The sequence below is a fragment of the Podarcis liolepis genome, assembly GCF_965112155.1.
Source record: "Podarcis liolepis genome assembly, chromosome: 6".
In the NCBI taxonomy this organism is placed as follows: domain Eukaryota; kingdom Metazoa; phylum Chordata; class Lepidosauria; order Squamata; family Lacertidae; genus Podarcis; species Podarcis liolepis.
The window spans coordinates 67,154,926-67,177,847 of NC_139559.1; the positions used below are offsets into that span (position 1 = coordinate 67,154,926).

The following is a 22,922-nucleotide window of genomic DNA, read 5'->3' on the forward strand; positions in this document are numbered from 1 at the left end:
ACCCTCCTTCCAGGGCTATTTATTTGTTTGTGACATGCCTCCCCATGTTGCTGTGGGAGAGAAAATACATATGCTATCCCCACAGCTGGTGTATATTTCCCCATATTTGGGAGCCATGATAAGAAAACAGCAACATTTTGGTGAGGGGCCTTATGCAGTTGGATTTTTATTTTAAAGGGTGGACCCCCTTCCCTAACATTCCCCCCTCTCCCTCCTTCTCTTTCTTCTCTTCCCTTGGAGAGGGCGTTTTGAACCATCCCATGGCCATGGGACATCCTCCCAGGGACCATAGGATTGCAGGCTTAGTGGTTTATTACCGAAGTTTTATTAACCTTGGATTTTTGAACTGCATGAAATTGTTATGACTCACTTGGAAATTGTTGATTTTTGAAATACAGTATGATATATTGGATCAGTACTGGATTGCCACGTTCAAGAGACTGTCATAAAATATATTCCCTTTTTTCCTTCCTTTTTATAGCACACAGCAGTGCAATGTGATGTGATTTGTTTTTTAAAAAAATGATCTAACAATAGAAATTATGACATTAAAAATCCAAACACATTTCATTAAGTGATGAAACAGACTATTAAGCTGCTTTCATTAGCTCTTTACTGCCTATTGTACTGAGCCTAAAACATGCCTAATTTCCAGTTGTGCATCTGTATTTTGATGATACTGGCAAGGAAAACATGATCTGATATATGTTACACAAACACACAGATACTGAATATGCACAATGTTCATCTAATACTGATTATGATTTCAAAAACGTATAGTTGTATTATAAGTTGCATTGGTACATTCCTCGCTACCCCTCCAAGAAAAGCAGCAAATTAAGTTCACTTTTAAATCAATAGGCAAAATGTCATGCAGTAAAATGTAAAATGTCTGCCTGATGCAAATTAGAGAAAAGTATAAGCCCCTTTCAGGCATTCCTTTCTTCATGTGGAATATCATGGAGAAAATTTGGTCAAGAAAGCTCCATCTCACTCCCTGCCCCTTCTGTTTCCCTCCATTGTGTACATACAATACCTTTAAAGCTTATTTAAAACACATTATTCCCCTCAAAGAATTCCATTCAGGCAACACTTTATTCCATTGCCCTCACATTTCCCTACCTGATAATTTCTGTATGTTCTGTATGTTGTAAGAGCTACCTTTGTATGTTGTAAGAGCTACCTTTGGAAAACTAGTGGAAGTTTAGAGCTCATTTCCGTGTTTTTTGCTCCCAGAGAAAGATCTGTTTGCAACTCCATTAATGTGGAAAATTATCAGAGTTTTGTGCTGTAATTTCATGTGGTGAAATCTGGAAAGGTATTTTGGCAAATACCTTTCCTGTCATTTAAAATTTAGTGTGATGTGGTGGTATCCCTTTCTTCAGTCCTTTTTTTTTTCTGAGGGTACGCAGGGATATGCATACCCCTAAACATTTTGTGAATCTAAGTTTGGCCTCATTGAGGGGCAGTATTTCAATATGAGTAGGAAAATGAGAGTACCCCTAAACATTTCTTTTAAAGAAAAAAGCACTGCCTTTCTTTAAAGACAACAACAAGCACACACCAAATTGTTCCACTATGAAACACGTAAAGCAGCGTAATTGTGCTTTAATTTCGCAAACCTAAATTTCCATTGTGACACACTTCGTTGGTGCTTTTGTATATATGCACAGTAAAAATCTGTCCTGTGACCTAGATAATTTTAGAATGCCATTTTTATCCCAGATCATATTTAAGTGGAACAGATATACCTGTACAGCATGGAGGAAAGTCATTAATGTAGTTTACTAGTAAGTGAGAAGAATTTAGTCCTTCCTCACCAGTAAAGGAATTCTGTTTACTAAGAATTTTTGCTTCCCAATTGGGAGACAATCCTATTGATTCAGTTTAGCAAGTTAGCCTTTTAATACCTGAAACCAAAGCTCCTTAAGGTATTGGCATGACCATGAGCTCTGTGTAGTTAACAGAGCTTCCACTGTCTTGTACCCACTTCATCCCAGGTGGGTTTAATGACAAATCTGAAAGCTAGATACACAGCACATCTAAACACACCATACTGCTCTTTTCCACTCGAGAAGCTATCTCAGGGACTGCAGGACTGTTCTGATCATTTTGCTGTGGGGAGATGGAATTGGACCGAAGAGAATCAATCAAGGCAGCAGAAGTGGTATCTGCAGAATGTTATTATAGCCCCTAAGTACTTGTTTACTAATTCCCATCTGCATGTGTCTCAAAATACCTCTCACACTTTGTTTTCCTTAAGGTTGGCGGATAAAACAGCACACTACTTGTGTATGCATGCACCATAGCAGTATCAAGCATTATGAGAAAAGCTGTGTTTTTACACTTGCCTTAAAGCATTTCCAAGCTGCAGAGGTCTGGTAATTATGGAAACTGCATAATGCAGACAAACTAAAGTTTCTTTAGTAATAAAACTAAAGAACAAGGCTGAGCCTAGAAAATCAAATATGCATGGTTGTATCACTGAGCCTATTCCCTGGGTTTGGGAATAATATCAGTGGAGTTGAAAAATATAATCTCCATTATTATTATATTTTTAAAAAAACACACAAACCTATTGTCTAGATGGGCAAATGTAGGTATTTAAAAATATGGAAACTTGTTTGAAAATTGCAGTATTAAGTAAACTGGGCCATGATACTAAGTACAGTGGTACCTCAGGTTAAGTACTTAATTCATTCCGGAGGTCCGTTCTTAACCTGAAACTGTTCTTAACCTGAAGCACCACTTTAGCTAATGGGGCCTCTCGCTGCTACCGCGCCACCAGAGCACGATTTCTGTTCTCATCCTGAAGCAAAGTTCTTAACCCGAGGTACTATTTCTGGGTTAGCAGAGTCTGTAACCTGAAGCGTATGTAACCCGAGGTACCACTGTACACTGACCCTGTGCCAGCAGACACATCCATGCATCCCTAGCTGCTAAAATGGGCTGGGAACTTGTCCTCTCAGCATCCATGATTCTTTATCCAGGTCCTTCATCTGGGCTTGGCTGCTCATAGAAGCAAAAGAAATGTATATTGTGGGCTCACTCAAACGTCCACTTGCCTCATGTCTAAAAAGCATGGGTCTGAGAGGTTTTCCACTTGTCCCATGCTTTCTATGCATGGGTTCAACTAGGGTTGCAACCTGTCCTGTATAATACAGGATGCCCTGTGTTGATACTGTTTTGTCCTGTATTTCAGGTCCTCTCTCTCTCTCTCTGCCATTTTAGGGATCCTCTCCAAATGCGTGCTTGAAAGGGTGTGTGAAAGGTCATGTATTTAAGCTCTGGGTAGCCGAACACAGACAGATTTACAAATTCATGTGCATCTGTGTGTGTGTGCATGCAGCCATCACGTTAGGCGGCAATAGATTGTAATGGATTCCTTTGAAGTCATTTCAGAACCAAATGAAAAAATATCATCCCTGGACCCACCTGACCAACCCTGTATTTTGCCAGAACAAATGTGGCAACCCTAATTCAACTAGTTTTTCATTTGTCCCACCAGTTTCTTTGGGAAAACCCACTCTTTAGTGTAGAATTGGAGCCAACATTGATTCACAGAAAAACTGATTGACATATGTTCCAATTCAGTGGGTTATCCCTGGGGAAAGTGGCGTGAGAAGTGGAGTGTGGATGAGTCCTGAGTCAGACCAATGGTCCATCTAACTCAGAATTATCCACACTGACTGGCTATGGTTCTCCAGGATTCCAAGTAGGGTTCTCTCAGTGGAGAAACTGGAGATTGAATTTGGGTCCTTCTGCATGAAAAGCAGATGCTCTACCACCAAACTACAGCCCATTCCCCATTCCCACTTGCAGCCTGTCCATTCTTACAACATGGAAGCCATGGATCTGAGAGCTGGTGATTCCCGTGTCCTAGTTATGGGTGACTTTCCCCTGATGCATAGGCGCCGACTCCATGGGGCTTGAGGGGGCCCGAGCCCCCTCAAAAATTCGTTTGGGGGGGCTCAGCCCCCCCAATAATCTCGGGCGGCGGTGGGCGCCGGGCCGGGGGAGGGGGGCGGCCGGCCTGTCTCCTTGGCAACCCCATTGAGCAGCGCCGGCTCCCCCGGGAGGGCCATCCCCCCGCGCCGCCGATCGCCAACACCGCCGACGCTGTGGCTGCCCGAGCCCGAGCCCGAGCCCAAGCCCGAGCCCAAGCCCGTCAGTCAGGAAGGAAGGAGAAATGGGGAGGGAGACGAGGGAGGAAAATTGCGCGCAGGGTGAAGAAAGGAGAAGGGCGAACGAGACGAGCTTCCAACCCAAAAAAGGGCTGGAAGACTGGGAGGATGCAGGATCGGGAAAGAAAGCGACGCCTTCCCCGCCCGCGACGTCGCCCGCTTGTCATTGGCAGCGCAGCGGGCGCCCAGAGGGGCTGGGCACCGGCGCAGGGCCGCTCCGCAGCCGCGGAGGACAGCTGCGCGGCTAGCAAGGTGTGCCGCGTAGAGCGCGGCCCTTGTGTGGCCCGGTGGCCAGGCAAGCTCGGGCGGGGACCCCCATGCAAATCTAAGACGGGAGAAGAGGGCAGAGCAAAGGGGGTCCCTTCCCCAACCTCCGGCTCTGAGACTTCCCTGCGCCCCAGAAAAGCGAAAGGATTTTCTCTTCTTCTTTTTTTATAAATATTTTATTAAGTTTTCAAATACAAAGTTAGAAACATACACTGAAGAAAAAAGTAAAAGAACAAGAAAAAGAAAAAAAGAAAAATAAGAAAAGAAAACCAACCATTCAACACATTTTTTATATAACTAACTGGACTTCCTCGCATCTCCCTTACTCTGCATTCTTTATAATAAAGATATCAGCAAATTATTACCTTGTTTCGTACCTTATTTTGTACTTTTCAAATACTATACCTCTAAATTTAACATACTTTTCATCAGTTACTTATATCTTAAATTAAACATAGTATTACCTTAGATTTTGACCTTTTCTTACTTAAAATATAATTTCCTGTTTCCCAAATCTAATTGCTGAAGCTATAGTTTCCGAATCGTGTAAATTTTTAACATTCATACAACTTATATTGTTTTTGTAAATAGTCCTTAAATTTTTTCCAGTCCTCTTCCGTTGTTTCTTCTCCCAAATCTCGGATTCTGCCAGTCATTTCAGCCAGTTCCATGTAGTCCATCAATTGCGTCTGCCACTCTTCCAGTGTGGGCAAATCTTGTGTCTTCCAATATTTTGCGATAAGTATTCTTGCTGCTGTAGTTGCATACATAAAGAAAGTTCTATCCTTCTTTAACACTTTCTGGCCAACAATGCCCAAGAGGAAGGCCTCTGGTTTCTTGGGAAAGGTATACTTAAATACCTTTTTTAACTCATTATAGATCATTTCCCAGAAGGCCTTCACTTTTGGACAAGTCCACCAGAGGTGAAAGAATGTCCCTTCAGCCTCCTTACATTTCCAACATTTATTATCAGACAGGTGATATATTTTTGCAAGCTTGACTGGGGTCATGTACCACCTATAAATCATTTTCATAATATTTTCCTTCAAGGCATTACATGCCGTGAATTTCATTCCGGTGGTCCATAACCTTTCCCAGTCCTCAAACATGATGTTATACCCAATATCCTGAGCCCATTTTATCATGGCTGATTTGACTGTCTCATCCTGAGTGATTTTCTCTTCAACCTGCCCTCCATCCTCTTGCAGAAAACTCTTTGCCTGCCCTGCCCGTATCTCGTTTTTGCTTTTTAATTCCACACACGCACCCTTCGGACTTCGTGGCAATCGGGCGCGTGGGTGCATTTCCTAAGAGAGTGAGGACCCCCGCCTCCTCCCCACCTGCTCCCTCGCCAGCCAGCCAGCCGCGTGCCCTAGCCGGAGAGCCCCGGCCGTCCCCGTCGCGCAATCGGCTGGATCTCCCTTCAGCAGGCCGTGCTCACAACTCGGCCCAGGGACCCCCAGCAGCGGATCTCCGGCTCAGCTGAAGAATCCAGCAACAAGCCCCCTCCTCCCCAATCGCTGCGCCGAAATACGCTCCAAAACCCCCCAGATAGGCCGCCGGCTGCCAAGTCTAGTGGCGCCCTGAGCGAGGGTCTCTCCCCAACACCGCCACCTCGAACTGCGTTCTCCCGGCTACCCGAGCGAACCAGCGGCAGGACCCCAGTATGGGCCCCCCCAATATTTTTTATAAGTCGGCGCCCCTGCCCTGATGGATTAGCGCCAAAGCACAGAAAACAGGATAATTGTGATTGGATCTTCTAAGATCTTCTTTTATTCTTAAAAGTAGCCACAGGGGCTATAAAACCAGCTTCATTCTGAGGAGGATGCTTTCAACAGGAAAAATAACAGGGCAGCATTTATTCCAATATAAACTGGAAGAAGGAGAGAGGCAACAAGATGTTGAAGGAAATAGTATGATTTATTTACAAAAGCAGCTCTATTTTCTGTTCTTGTGCCAAATGCAGTTTGACCATAACTCTTCATCAGAAGCAATGAAAAAGCAAACTCTGAAAATTCAACTAGCATGTCATAAAATTTATGATTTCAGGAAGATATGCAAACACATACCATTTAAAACATTTTTGTGTATGTTTCTGATCTATTTTAAAAAAAGAGTACTCAGATTTTTTAAAAATCTTCTGCTCCTCGAAATGATCTTTCTTTTGGCAATCCAACAAGGGGAGGCAAATTAAAAAGCAACAACTTCAAGTAAATTTATAGGGTGGAAGAAGGGAGTTGCAATTACCTCATTAAGCCTTCATTCCTAAGACTGTTGACAGCTTGGGGAAGAGGGGAGGTTAGATATTACGCCCTGCCTTATCTGCTAAATACTACTGGTGGAGAGAAGCTGGTGGTGGGTCTTCTTTGAGGAAGAAACTCAACCTCTGCCCATATAGGCAGTAGGCCATGTAAAGGTTTTTAAATGGGCCATTTGTTGTCAGAATGCCAGAGGTCTGGGGATCCACTGGATCCTAAGCCCCATGGATCCTTTGAAGGGGCCCTGGAGGAGCCTCCAGGGCATCCTGCAGTTGCCATATTATCAGGAAGTTTGTTCCACACAATGGTGGAATTGGGCCTGTAGTGTGGCAGCATTTAATCTTTTTAAACTCCTGCTGCACATCAGACAGGCCTTTTCTATTGCATTTTTTTGAATACAAGTATTTTTACATACAAGCTCTTTTAGGTTTTATGGGTGTCCCAGGTATATGAAGTGTGCATTTGTTTAGTAACTACTAGCTTGGTTTCGCCGCCTCCGCTCAGTGTCACTCTGTCATCAACACACACACACATTTTTTTTGGGGGGGGGGACTTGTTTTCCATTTTTAAAAATGTATCCTTAGCAGAGGGTTGCAGCAGGTTCACAGTTTCTCTAATGGCTTATGTTTTGAGGAAATAAACAGGTATGGAGGCAAAATGGTGAACTTAGACTTTAAAATAGCCCAGCACTCCATATTTTTGCTGACTGTGTTGTGTGTGCGCACTTGATTTTCTTTCTGGTTCAAGCAAATCTAGGTCACCCTGCAAATGCTATTGCCTGCAATACCCAGGACTCAGCACACAATGTTTTCCTTCTATATATACTTTGAGAGGTGAACTAGGAGTTCAATGCCATGTTAGTTCAAGGGGGGGAGTCAAATGTGCTCAGAAATATGATACATGTACATAGGAGGAAGTTCAAGAATAGTAAATGGGAATTCTTTGCACGGGAGGAAGAAAGGTGGCCTGGGGGACTTAATAAAGGAAAGTGTCTTGATTTCACAATAAGCTTCATGGCTAACCTCCAATGTACTATTACAGAGGGTAAAAATTCTCTCTCTCTCTCTCTCTCTCTCTCTCTCTCTCTCTCTCACACACACACACACACACACACACACCCTTAGGCAATGGAAGTCGGTCCACAGAAGCCACATGGGCATAGCCTACCCAAGGTGAATGGTAAGCAACCCCCCCCCCCCCAAATCACAAGCTACACACTGTTTCTGTGCCACATTTATTTTACCCTCCTGTTTGAACTCTGATAAGCTCTGCAAACATTTATGTCAATTAAACTGTTCTCTGGCCAATCAGGTCTCTGTAGCACTCAGTCAAGCCAATTCCAAAAGCACAGCTTGGGCAAAGAGGTCCTTCCAATAAGGTCCCTGGGCATTAAAACAAAAACAAAAAACACACCACATAATATTTGAACTGTAGACAGAATGCCTCTTCTCCAGCCACTCCTGGGAAGCTTCCAACTCCATCTGATGTTATGATGACTGACCAGCATTCCCAGTTTGGACTTAGTAAGGCTGCCTTGAAGGGTTGGGGGTCAAGAAGCTAGTGATTCTCTATTGGGCTGTTTTCTTGAGGGAATATCCCATGCTAGACCATACTGAGGTTGCTCAGAGGCCTCCCAATCCAAGCCTGGGCTGGTTTTAGTTTTGGCATGTGACCAGGCCTGGAGGCATCTTGATTTTCCTTACTTTCTCACATGGGTGGCTTATTATCCAATCTGTTACAGTGGTGCCCCGCAAGACGAATGCCTCACAAGACAGAAAACCCGCTAGACGAAAGAGTTTTCCATTTTGGAGGTGCTTCACAAAATGAATCTCCTATGGGCTTGCTTCGCATGATGAAAATGTCTTGCGAGTTCCTGCGGGTTTTTTTCCCTTCCCCCCCTTTTTCTAAGCCGCTAAGCCGCTTATCAGCTGATCCAATAAGCCGATAAGCCGCTAAAAGCCGCTAATAGCGCTAATCCGCTAATCCGTCAATGGGCTTGCTTCACAAGACGAAAAAACCGCTAGACAAAGAGAATAACAGAACGGATTCTTTTCGTCTTGCGAGGCACCACTGTACTCTGTTGCTCCATTTCCTTTCAGTATTTCAAAGATTGTGACTGGATATCAACAGCATCATTCCCAGCCCTCCATCCAGGGCTTTTGCTGCTCCCACAGGGAGAGGAAGTGCTCTATCTACACCCCTTTAACAACACTGCTGGTCTATCTCTCTTGGCCTGAAATACCCCAATTTTGCCTAAGAATGGCTTAACCCAAGGGTCAGCAAACTTTTTCAGCAGGGGGGCGGTCCACTGCCCCTCAGACCTTGTGGCAGGGCCAGACTATATTTTTTGGGGGGAAATGAATGAATTGCTATGCCCCACAAATAACCCATAGATGTATTTTAAATAAAAGCACACATTCTACTCATGTAAAAACACCAAGCAGGCCCCACAAATAACCCAGAGATACATTTTAAATAAATGGACACATTCTACTCATGTAAAAACATGCTGATTCCAGGACCATCCACAGCCCGGATTTAGTAGGCGATTGGGCCGGATCCGGCCCCAGGACCTTAGTTTGCCTACTTTTTAATAAATTTGGGGAATTCCAAGGTAGAATGGGATCTTCCCCAATTTAAAAATACTTTTTTTAAAGGGAAGGAAGATAAAGAAGAGAGCTCTATCTCAGGAGATATGCAAACACTACTGTGGCTGGGGCACTTTCCATGGAAGATTGAGCATGAAATGCACAGCAAAAGCTCGATGCAAATGCAAAATGTATGAAATCAATGGACCGTAGTCGTTGCTGTTTTGAACTGTTTCCACTGGCAGACACATCGGAGGAAAGTAGTTAGAACCTACTTAATGTACAACTGTACAATAACCTGTCCAAAGGGGATGATTGCTCCCAGTGCCTAAAGTTAATATTGCCTTATGGCCTAAGGCATGAGAATTTGAATATTTCCATGCTTCATATAAATATTGCAGCACAGTGTTATTAAACGTATGTTTTTAAATAGATGTAGTCTGTTTAATAGTTTCAAATGCATTCTTTTTGAGCGCTAGCAGGTCTCCTTGCTCCTTCATTCCAAACAGATTATGGCTTTACTGCCATCCATTATTTTATGTATACTACGGCAAGTTATGAGTTACAGCATCTGTTCTGAATTAAAGGCCCTTTACAAGCTCCAGGGTTATTGCACTGAATTTTGCAGCTCCCAACACCCTCCCGACTCCGTTTCCATTCACACGTGGCGCAGCTGTGACATGCAATAGCCAGCTGGGCACTGTGCCACTTGGGCTGTGGTAGGGGAGCAATCACAGTTCTTTCTAGCTGGGGAGTCTGGTGCAAAAACTGTGGCAGCCAAACTTGTGAATATTATAGATGACATAAATATTGGTCATTGACTGCAATAAAGAGATTGAATGCAGGTGACATAAAAGGCTCCAGAAAGAAGAAGGGGAGAGCAAGTCACTATTTCCAAAACTGCAGCTCAGGCCAATCCAATTGATCAGTTTGTTAGTGTTTGGTATTTTATTTTCCTAACCCACATAATTAGAGGTGTTGGGAGGTTCTGTTTCAGGTCCATTAAAATAGCTGGCAAACAAGGCTAGTATTTGCAAGAGTTTGTACCTTCCTTTATAGTAATTCTGAAGGAGAGAGAGTCAGAGTGATCATGAGAGAGAAAGAAAGATAATGACAAAGAGTGGGGCAGCCATTTTGTGAATGACCAGCCCCCTCCCACAGCAGCCATTTTGTAGGAGCCATTTTTTTTATTGGAAATATACCCACAGGCTTTTGTTTTTTAAAAAGATTGGGGAAACCCTATACAAAGGAGTATGCCCCATTGAACATAGTGAAGCTTCATTCCAAGGAACTATGCACAGAATCACACTGTTAATGGACAGCTTTTGCACTTCAACTTGAAATGCCCCTATTTACAACTCTTAACTTGCCCTTTTCTTCTATATTATTTATTTAGTCATATTATCATACCTTTTCCAAGCCATTGACAAGTCTTTGGGTTCAAATCTGAGTTGTGAATTCTGTCTTGGTAGCTTTTGACATCTGGCTTAATCTGGTTGTGATATCATGTACCAATGAACATATAAAAACAGATTAAGGGTTCAAAACACTTTTCTTTCAGTCTTAGGTTACACCATAAAAATATTTACTAGATCTTCAGGGAAAGCTTCCTGGCTGACTTGGTCTATTTGAAGCCTTTGAAAAGGAGATATGTATATATATGAAATTTTTGTTCTGCTCTACTACTAAAATGTGGGATGTGGGTGGCGCTGTGGGTTAAACCACAGAGCCTAGGACTTGCCGATCAGAAGGTCGGCGGTTCGAATCCCCGCAATGGGGTCAGCTCCCGTTGTTCGGTCCCTGCTCCTGCCAACCTAGTAGATGAATGGAAAAGGCCATATGTTTGTGATGAAGCACATATAAAAAATCACAGTTTCGATCCCTGGCATCTCCTGGTATGGGGAAGAAATTTGGCTGTGTTCATGTTTTAATAAGAACCTAGGGCTTGCTGATCAGCGGTTCGAATCCCCGCGACGGGGTGAGCTCCCGTTGCTCTGTCCCTGCTCCTGCCAACCTAGCAGTTTCAAAGCATGTCAAAGTGCAAGTAGATAAATAGGTACCGCTCCGGCGGGAAGGTAAACGGTGTTTCCGTGCGCTGCTCTGGTTCGCCAGAAGCGGCTTAGTCATGCTAGCCACATGACCTGTACGCCGGCTCCCTCGGCCAATAAAGCGAGATGAGCACTGCAACCCCAGAGTCGGCCACGACTGGACCTAATGGTCAGGGGTCCCTTTACCTTTACCTTACTAATAAAATAAAAAGTTTCCATAAATATAATTTGACTAGAATGCTTTAAAATCAGGGATGGCCCCAAATAATTTGCTGCTTGAGGCAAATGACATAAGGGTGCAAAGCTGACTGACAGTTCAAATCTTATTTCAGCACTGGAAATGGGATAACTTTATCCACAGTACCTGAAGGAAGCAGGCTGGTTGAGGAGGAATATGACAGGCCTGCAGTCTTGAGGAGTGGGGAAATTTGGGGCAGGACTCAGAAGGTGTGGCTGAATGTGCTGCCACTGCTACCCACCCCACCATCTGCCACCTGAGGCAGTTGTCTCAGTATGCCTAATGGTAGGGCCTTTCCTGTCTAAAACAGGCTATTGGGGAAAACGCCTCCAAATCACAAATAGCACATTTTAAAGACAAATACATATGAGGCTTTCTCAATTACCGCCTATATTTGGGCTTTGTTGCCAAGGAGAATTAGGTGTTCATAATAAGTATTTGTTTAGTGCCACGAGAAGATTGTTAAATTTCAGCCCATTCTCTTTTTTCTTAATCCATGCCAGTAGAAACAAAATCAACGGTGAGATTAGAAAGCTAGGAAATACACCCCCCTCCTTTCTAACCCCCCCCCAAAGCATTTAAAATGGTGATGAAAGCATTTGAAATAGGAAACAATGGGGTCACATCTCTTGCTGGTGCAAAAGAATAATTACAGAAAAGTTTCAGCAGATGAGGATATGGGCCAGTTCTCTCATCACTTATGTAAAATAAGCGGCATGGTTATAGTGGGCAAAGGCAATTGTTGTTTCAGCTCTTTTTCTTGTAAACAAAAATCTGGTTTTCCCTTGTCAGAAATGAAACTCTGATTAAGTTTAGTTTCTCTTTCAACCATGTAAGCATTTCCTGCAGATTTTGTTTCATGAAACGGTTGAATGCTTTCTGCTATTTTTGTTATTCCCATTCCTTGGCCATGTTGGTATAAGGGTATACACTGGAGAAATAAAGACTTCCATTTGGGCATTCTAGCACAGATATCTAAAAACGCTTTGACATCACAAAAATAAATATGTACGTGTGTGTGTGTATGCGCGTGTGTGTTTGTGTAGCATGCACTGTAACTGACAAAGAACAAAATCAAATTGAAGATGGGTGCATTATCACTTACAGTTTTAACATCCTGCATTTTGTTTACATTGCGGATAATAGAACACACTACTATATGTTTATAATTTATCTCCAGTGATTCTGTTTCTGTAGGAAACATATGCATGAAGTACTTGGCACAAAACTAAGCTCATTATACTTTTAGATGCTAAAACATTTCGATCTTGCAAAGTACTAAGTTCCCAGGATTTCCTCCGGATTTCAAGGCAATCAGCATCTTTCCTCTCAGCCCTTCAGTAGGCTAAGCAAGATCATGCTATCAAGGAAAATATGTAAGCAACTCGTGTGCACAGGGAATGTATGTTAGCAAAAAAAAACCCATCCAAGAGTGTTCGTGTTACAGTTGTCAATTAATTGTGAGCTAAAGCTTCATTTTCCGCTGCCCAGTGCTTAAGAAAGCCAAAATCTTTCTAACTTGGCTTCTCTTGGTTACCTGTCTACCTGAACGTAAATGCTTAGTTTCCCAGACCACATGGACCATTTGTCTCTTTCCAGCCTCACATCCCTTGTACAAGATGCCATAATTAAGGAAGCATTTGTGTGCATTTCTACAAGTATTGGGGGACAAAACCTGGCCATTTTCAGTTGGCCACTTGGTTCTTGAGCATAGCCATTTATAATCCTTTGCCAAGGGGGTAGCCATACTGGAAGCCCACTCTCAGCTGATACTTATGCCAGTCAAATTCAAACTTTGAGGCAGGAATGTGGCACTTCCAGATGGTATTGAACATCCAGCTTCCATCAGTCCCAGGTGACATGGTCAATAGTCAGGGATGGTAGAAGCTGGAGTTCAGAAACATCTGGAGGACCACAGATTCCATACTCCAGCATTTACCATTAGCCCGCAGAGACATAAATAAATGGGACAGGAAGAGTTGAGACTAAATCCTCATGTGACCATTAATGGTTGTAGGATTAAAGCTTCATCTGACACAGTGCTGCTAAAATTTTGTAAAAGTGAATGGTCTCAAGGGGGTTGGTACCTAAGGATGGAATAAGGGCCCCATGAATGGCATCACTCTGTGGATTAGATTAGAATAGTAGAGTTGGAAAGGACCACAAGGATCATCTAGTCCAAACCTCTGCAATGCATGAATCTTTAGCCCAGTGTGGGGCTCCACCCCACGACGTGGGTCAATGATGATTGGCACTGACTCTTCAGATATTTAGGTATGGAGCCTTTGCCAACATTAGATGCCAGGGATTGAGTCGGGAACCTTCAGGATGCGGAGAATATGGTCTGAATTGCAGCCCTCCTTAGCTAAATGATACCATGGCCATCATAATTTGCACAGAAGGCAATAATGCTAAATCAGTTTTGATTCAAGTATGTCATGTTTACCAGGTGATGGATTGGGCTATAATTCATGAAGCCATTTGTAAAAATATTTATGAAAAAAACTTTCTGCTCTATCCACTCAGAATTATCAAGAAAGCTTTGCCAAAAGTAAAGATAATTAAAAATAAATTTAAATTTTTTAATCCTCTTACACTTAAAACCAGATGTTGATTTAGCAGTTCCAAACCTCCTGTAGAGGAGATGATAGTGCTCTAGTCATGTGATATGCAGCAGCAGCTGGTGATCTGAATATATATTTGTAAACATACTGCTTCATAGTTTTCACGAAATAGAATGCTCTGCTTCATTATAAGTACTGTATATCCCTTGGGAATACTAGTAATTACATGCTAATTCATTTTAATGCTACTGCATTATCTACTGATAACGGTGCAATTAACTCAGGTCACTACCAAGGGGTGTGAAGAGGTCAGGAAAAAATCAGAAGTTATTCCTGTAAGTAAAAAGATCTTTAAATCAATACAGTGTTTTAAGAATCACCAATGGAGAGATTTAAAGGGAAGCATAATATATTGTAGACTAGACTAGACTCTCAATTAAGTAGGGGGAAACTACTGTGCTCAGATTCGCAAATAAAATATAGTAGCTATGCTAAGAAGACACAAAGGGGAATGGTTGTGATTACTAGTGAAACCATGACAAAAAAATGTTGAAGAAGCATCCTGTGTCTTTACTCTTCCCTTTGTGGAGTGGGCAACTTAGTCCATCCCAGAAAGGATAGAATCAACTAAGAGGACATATACTTGATAAAATTATTTAGAAGCTGCTGAAATAATTTTGGAAATTGGGATGCAGAAAGGGGAGGTATGGGGGAGTCCGAGAAATGAGGGTTATGAAAAAAAGGTTATGAAATTATACATGTTTGTTTGTCTTTTTATTTGTTTGTATTGTTTAAAAAATGCTGTAAAACCAATAAATTTAAAAAAAACAAAACAGAAAGGATAGAATCATAGAATCATAGAATCATAGAATCATAGAGTTGGAATAGACCACAAGGGCCATCGAGTCCAACCCCCTGCCAAGCAGGAAACACCATCAGAGCACTCCTGACATATGGTTGTCAAGCCTCTGCTTAAAGACCTCCAAAGAAGGAGACTCCACCACACTCCTTGGCAGCAAATTCCACTGTCAAACAGCTCTTACTGTCAGGAAGTTCTTCCTAATGTTTAGGTGGAATCTTCTTTCTTGTAGTTTGGACCCATTGCTCCGTGTCCGCTTCTCTGGAGCAGCAGAAAACAACCTTTCTCCCTCCTCTATGTGACATCCTTTTATATATTTGAACATGGCTATCATATCACCCCTTAACCTCCTCTTCTCCAGGCTAAACATGCCCAGCTCCCTTAACCGTTCCTCATAAGGCATAGTTTCCAGGCCTTTGACCATTTTGGTTGCCCTCTTCTGGACACATTCCAGTTTGTTAGTGTCCTTCTTGAACTGTGGTGCCCAGAACTGGACACAGTACTCCAGGTGAGGTCTGACCAGAGCAGAATACAGTGGCACTATTACTTCCCTTGATCTAGATGCTATACTCCTATTGATGCAGCCCAGAATGGCATTGGCTTTTTTAGCTGCCGCGTCACACTGTTGGCTCATGTCAAGTTTGTGGTCAACCAAGACTCCTAGATTGACAAATTGCAAATGATGAGAAAGGTGGACTATAAGAGAATAAGAGGACATGTTTGTACATATGTGAAAAGATAGGCCCAAACTTTCTAGGTCACATGGAAAATACAGCAAACTTTGAAAAATAAAGCTTTTTTGGAGAGGTTGAAAGAGGGAGCCAGCTGACATAGCCTGAGTTATAGCCTGAGTTTGTGCAGGTCCATCTGAACCCTGAATGGAATTTTGGAATGAAGACTGTTAAGTTGGTTGGTGGGCAGCCATTGCGGTGACACGTGGCTTGCTGCCAGCGCTGGGCCTGTTTGGGCTTTCCCAACAGTTGTCTGGGAGATGTTTTCCTCTCCCTCTAGTCTTGGGAATTTAAATTTACCCACCTGTGATATTGACCTAACAATTCTAGGAGGCAGCAGTGGAAGACCAGAGTCAACAGAAAACCTTGTATTGGTTTCTACTTGGGTCCACTCTCCCCGCATAATATGGGACCTCCTCCTTGCTTGGCACCACAGTTGGCTTTTGGTACCCCCTCCCCCCTTATTTCATCTGTTGCTGTTTTATTAAGAATTTCCTACAGAATAATATGTCGTTGTATTCAGGGGCAGGGAAGATTTTTATTTCCAGGCAAGTCGGCTGGTCTGGAAGTTTTCGCCTCCCTCATAGCAACTATCACAACTTTGGCAGTTAAGGCATTGGGTAGGATCCACAGTAATTAATCAGAAAGGGCAGTTGTATAGCTTTGTCTTAACCTTCCAGGAAATTGGGGTATCCTATTAAAGGGATCCTAGGGGTGATGTTTTTGTCCATTTTGTCCCAGATGATGATGATGATGATACCCCACCCATCTGGCCCATGGGGGCTGAGACCCATAGTACTCCCCAAGTTGGTTATTCCAATGAGCTGCTCCTCTTTGATGTAAGTCATAGGGCAATCCTATCCCGGAATCAACTCCCTGGTCAGCAGTCAATAGGCGGGCTGACTGAGTGGGAAATCACCCAGTGCTTGTGCTCAGTCCCCTTACATCTGCAGTTGATAAAGTTGTGACCTGTTTTGATCCAAGAATGTTGCCCTGTGTTTCTTTAATCACATGAGACACCAGGCAGTGGGCTGACTGAACACGCAACTGGATCGAGACAAAATTATTTGCACTTGGTTCCAGTCAAGTGTCAACCATTCACACTGATTTCAGTGGGCCCTACCTAAGAGGAGAGATGGACAAATCTGGCAATTTCAGCTCTCTGTTTCTTATTTTTCCAATCTTAAAAAGGAAAAAGAAAAGAAATGTGTAGAACAGTGTTTTTGTTTTTTGGGGGAAGTTTAAAGACTAAATCTTTACTTGGCATGTTGAAGTCACTGAATTTTCACAGTAACTTATTTTACAGTGGTCAAGGAGAGGGAGTAAATGCCATTTTAAAGACATTTTTGTATTTAACACTTGATTCCAAAGTTCAGTGCTGGTCCCGCCTCAGTATTTTTATTGTTCTACACAATTCTGCAGCAGTTTGCAAACTTTAGTTAAAATAAGTCTCATGAAAATTCATCAGCATTTGGGTGCAAATTTAGCTTAATATAAACATTTTTGATGCAGCTTTGACTAATATCAACATTTTTCCTAAGCAATTTCCCTTAATGTAATGCATTTGCTCTTTTCACAAATACATACATCTTTATGTGAATTTTACACCAGCATATGCATTTCTGTACATATGACTTGGCTGGAGAACTACATTGCGAAATATAGAGAGAAGCACAAATTTTGAAAAATGGCTTTTTCAGTTGGCACCTTGTTTCAGAAAGTGCAAGCTAGGTTAGTTCACCTTTAAATGTAAACTGAATCCATTCTATCCATTGCTTCCCTTAACTTTAGTGTTTCATTGCCTGTGTGAACCACATGCGAGACTTTAGCACAGTGGTCTGGAAGATGAAACAATTAATCCTGAATTACGGGAGGGAGCCTATTGTGGTGTCTATATTACTACCTAAAGAGTTCACGGTGATTAATGCCACTTAAAAGATACCAAAGGACTTAATATTGATTAGGTGATTATTTTAACATGTGGCCACTTACTGTAATTTATACCAGCTTCCGTTTTACAAAGATTTCACTGCTGCTCTTGACCCAGTGCCAGCTAGGCTTGAGATTTACAGCTGCCCTGGGAAGCTGACACGACTTTTTCAGCATTGCCACCTATAATTCATCCTGCCCATGAAAGAAAGGGGCCTTGTCTCCAAGTCAGAAGCCTGATAAGCAGCTGTCCTCCCAGTAGATGGCAAGTTTGCTTCATAATACAATTCTATTCAAAAGCGGCATCCCCTCCATTGCGTAAACTAACCTCACACTGTCGCTTCCCATACACTGTAGAGAGTTCTGTGGCTAATAAGGGTAACACTAAGTAATCCAGACAGTAAATACAGCTTCTACTTATCGGAATTAATTATGGTTACTGCAGTAAGCACAATTTTAAATTAATTACAGTTCTGCGTATTAAAAGTGAAGACCGTAATGTCATAACTAAAATGTCATTACAGTGGGGAAATGCTGAGAGGTTCATACACATAACAAGTGTGCATGTCTGCTTGAATGGTGAACACTGTTTTCTATGGCGATAATCAATGTAGAATATTAGAGTAATGGATGCGGAGCAGGACTGTAGGGCCTTGAAAAGCACAGGAGATGAGCTCTGTTGTTGACCTTCATCCCCTAAGAGCAAAAGGGGCAGCAACCCACCTGTCCCCCACTTGACCCCAGAGCTTGAGTCTACTATCTCATGTGAATCACTCAAGCCACATCCATGTCATGTATTTAAAGTTCCAGTTACAGATAGGTAGCCGTGTTGGTCTGCCATAGTCAAAACAAAAAAATTCCTTCCAGTAGCACCTTAAAGACCAACTAAGTTAGTTCTTGGTATGAGCTTTCGTGTGCAAGCACACTTCTTCAGGTATCTTCTTCAGGTATCTTCTTCAGGTATCTGAAGAAGTGTGCTTGCACACGAAAGCTCATACCAAGAACTAACTTAGTTGGTCTTTAAGGTGCTACTGGAAGGAATTTTTATGTATTTAAAGCACACTTATACCACTTTAATGGTCATGGCTTCTCCCAAAGAATTCTGGGAATCCTGAGAACTGTAGAGTGTACTGTAAGAGTGCTGCAGAGAATTGTGGATTGTGGAATTTTGGCAAATATCCCCCATTCTGAGAGTGGTTTAATAATAATCTCCTCTTCCCAGAGATGTCTGGGAATTATAGCTCTGCGAGGGGAATGGGGAATCTCCTAATAACCCTCAGCACCCTTAACAAAGTATATTTCCAAGGATTCTTTGACAGTTTAAGTGGTATAAGAGTGCTTTAGATGTATGGTATACATGGGGCCTCCATCTCTGCCTGCCTTCCTGCTTGTAGCCTGAATTGCTGGGCCCTGCCCCTGCCCCATAACTCTCTAGAAACTGGGAATAACAACCCCCCAATTCCCACTAAAAATTGTGTCCAGGCATGACAGCATGACCCACTGATACTCTTCCCATTGGTGGGCCCTTGTTCTTCCTTCATGTGGTTCTAGGATCACTTCCACGTGGCAGCTCATTGTGGACTCAGTGTTATGTTAAAGACATAGGTTTAATGTGCATAAAATGTAATATTTAGATGCACTGAAGTTTGAAAGCTTATGTAAAGGTTTGTATTTTGCAAAGAGAGGTTTGAATTAGCCAAGAGGTTTAACTCCAGCAGATGTGGCAGGAGAGGGTAGAAGTTCCTGTTTCAGTGTGTATGGTAAGTCATGACTCGTCCTTGGGAAACCCGAGAACTCAGCATCTCAGACGTTAGCAGAGCCAGCAGAAAGTCAGCTCAGCATTGCTGAAGAAGCACATTGCTTTTGCACAGGATCTCTCTCTGGGACCAGAGAGAGGAAAGCTATTGGACTATGTTGAGGACTTAAAGAAGATTGGGCTGCTTTGCTAGTTTGTTTAAGAACAATGTGTTCGTGTTTTTGCAACATTTATTTTGTAACTGGTTTAAGTCAGCTTGCATTTGTAACACTTTTTGGAACTCATTGTGGTGGAGAGGTTACATTTCTACTCTGCACAAGGCGCAGATCAGGAGTTCAGCCTGCAAATTCACACACACACACAAGTTTTGAGCTGCGTTCACACTGCATGTCCTCATCAAAATGTGAACCCACGTTCTTTTTCCATTTAATCTAACAAGTAGCATTAAAAAAAAAAAATTGCAGGGATGGTAAATCTAGATTAAAGGGGGAGATATGGGATTGCATTTTGATGAGGACAACTTCGTGTGGACATTGCACCAAACGTGGGTACAGAAGCAACACTGAGTCCACAATAAACTGTTGTGTGATAGTACTCTGGGACTCCAAGGAAAAAGAAATATGAACAACCCCTTTAGACAAGGATAGAAACATGGACCTTCTCAGGACATCACAAATTGTTTTTTAAAAAACTCAACTTTTATATCCTTTTTAAGCACCGTCTTTTCATAGAGAAAAATTGGCCCCACTGGGTTTTGTTAGGCCGCCGAACATATTTTATATGAAGTGAAGTGACTGCTCCCAAGGGAAATTACTCAGCTGTGCAAATGCCCTTGGTTTCGAGGCTGGTTTCTCAAAGAGATCTCTCAGAGCACTGTCATAACCACATCACTGTCTTCCTCAGCCAGCTGAAAACTGTCACGCACAGCAGGCAGGGAGGTACCTGAAAAGGTTCACAACAGGGGGGAAATGCTGCCACTTGAAACAGCTGCTGAGAAACCTCTCCAAGACAAAGAAGGAGAAAGGGTCACTTGGGCCCAGCTGTGGCCACATTAAGCTGCTATTTTACTCTTTGGCTTCTGAGGTACTTTCAGGCATTTTACAATAACCCTCTTGATGGAGGTTATTTTGGCCATCCTGCTGTCTGAGTGTGCCACATAGCTCCTTCTTGACTGCTCATTAACCCTCTTGATCGCTCCTGGGATGCCATTCCAGGAAAATGGTGGAGCTATTGCAGTTCACACATGTTAAACTAAGTACCACATCAGTTTTGGAACAGAGCCAATGGATAATGATGGTGTATGTCTCAAAACGCCTGGTGCTTCGCCAGGAAAAGAAAGAGGACTCCATCATGACCTGTATATACAAAGCTAGCTGTGCCTGGGGACCATGACATGCTGCAGGTGAAATAAATGAGTCGTTAAATCACGACATCACTGAACTTTTTTGTTTTTACTTCGGCCGTCAGAAGTGTAGCCCATTTCCTTCTTTCTTCAGATGACGCCTGGAATTCCTGCTCCATACAAGAAGCCCTACCCATCATGAGGGAGAAAGATGAGTGCCCCCTCTCAGCTCCCCGCCACCCTTTGCAGACACATGGAATCCCCAACACAGCTTTGCTTCCTAAACCTTGGAGATTGTACAACCTGCTGACTTCTTGGTGTTCCTTTTAACACAGCCATCAACCCTCCTCCCTCCTGCCCTATGTTGCCTTTGAGGCTGTTTATATGAGGGCTGTGGAAATGCAGGGGTGAGATTTATCCTGCTTTCGCCATCTTCCTCTCTCTAGTTACACCCCTGTTTTGTTGACTTCTGATAGCAGAGGCAGACAAAAGTCATGGGGAAGACATCCACCCAGGCGCATAACACAAGGTAATTCTGGAGCAGCCATTAAAATACAGTGACAGTTAACTCTCAGCTTGCAGCAGGGATAGACTACCAGCAACACAGTAATGTGAACATGAAAAAGCATCAACTTCTAATGCTAAGATAACCTCTTCATGCCTTTATTTGGGAGTTTGGGATCAACTGTTTGCAATTTATCATTTACTTCTACTCCGCCTTCCTTCTTCAGCACTCTCTCTTTCTTATTAGGCAACATTTTATGTAAATTGCAGAAACTGTACTTGTAAGACATAAATCCCAGTGGAATAAAACATGCACATACACACAGTTACAATTTCCTATATTACATTTGTCATGTAGGTGCAAACTAGCAATTCACAGATCCCTTTTACCTTCATCAACGACAGAATCCATTATCAGATTGCATTAACATTAGCACTAAGTTTTTGGTTTTTTTTAAAAAAAAACCCCAACTGAGTGCAGTTGTTAGAGCGATTTCCTTTGAGGCAGGCAGGTGAATGTTATTTTAGTAATTATGATTTTATCATTCATGTGCAAAAGATATTGTATGCTCTTGAAAAATAGTAGCACTGCAAATGCATAACAAATGTTTTGAAATCAAAGCCGTGCTGGACTCCATTATGCTTTTAGGTAAGCGTAGTAGAAACATTGTGTATTTCACAATGAAATAAGAGTAAACGAAGACATGCAGTTTTATTTGAAAAATTAAACTGAATAGGGACATTGAGTTTATGAAAATAAACCATTGGAAATACTTTTGGTGCCACCCGAGGCTCATTTGGGAGGAAAGGTAGGATATAAATTTAATAATGAAATAATAGTAATGCTAAATAGCATTCTGTGAAATATTTCCTTGAATCCCAAACCTACCACTACCACAAAAGATAGCCACGTACTACTATTAAAGCATGGATAAGGAAGAAATTTGGTGAAACAATATGTGAACTAAAATGCATCAGTCCTTTGAAAGGTTCGCGTCTTGGGATGTTATTATGCAAGTTGTCAACCAAAAAGGGTGTACTAAAATGGGGATATTTGTAATTCTTAATAATAATAATAATAATAATAATAATAATAATAACAACAACAATTTATTACTTATACCCCACCCATCTGACTGGGTTTTCCCAGCCTCTCTGGGTAGCTTCCAACAGATTAAAAGAGAATAAAACATCAAACATTAAAAACTTCCCTAAACAGGGCTGCCTTCAGATGTTTTCTAAAAGCCAGATAGTTGCTTATTTCCTTGACATCTGACGGGAGGGAGTTCCACAGAGTGGGTGCCACCACCGAGAAGGCCCTCTGCCTGGTTCCCTGTAACCTTGCAGTGAGGGAACTGCCAGAAGGCCCTCGAAGCTGGACCTCAGTGTCCGGGCAGAACGATGGGGGTGGAGATGCTCCTTCTCTAAGACTTCTGGCCGTGGTATTTCTGAACACTGTAACATGGCTTCCTTTAACCTGAGATGGAGGGATTGAACTTTACTCAGTACATGCAAAACATATACTCTGCTGCTGATCCCTGGACCTCCTCATGGACACAGACTGCAGACATCATACCAGGCATGCCAATCTTATCAGCAAATGTACAGTGCAGATGGGGGTGTACATTTTCGTATGTTTTCTCTTGTGGGTGGG

At 42.4% G+C, this 22,922-nt stretch overlaps 2 long non-coding RNA genes across 2 annotated transcripts; one reads left to right on the top strand and one right to left on the bottom strand.

Moving 5' to 3' along the window:
- Nucleotides 1–7,987: 7,987 nt before the first annotated feature.
- On the bottom strand, nt 7,988–16,148 carry LOC310709278. Its single transcript, XR_014527443.1, has 3 exons — nt 16,042–16,148; nt 10,708–10,789; nt 7,988–8,091 (listed from the first exon to the last, which is right to left on the bottom strand). It is a non-coding gene; the product is annotated as an uncharacterized lncRNA (long non-coding RNA).
- On the top strand, nt 16,055–21,572 carry LOC310709277. Its single transcript, XR_014527442.1, has 3 exons — nt 16,055–16,183; nt 16,479–16,576; nt 20,919–21,572. It is a non-coding gene; the product is annotated as an uncharacterized lncRNA (long non-coding RNA).
- The last annotated feature ends 1,350 nt before the right edge of the window (nt 21,573–22,922 follow it).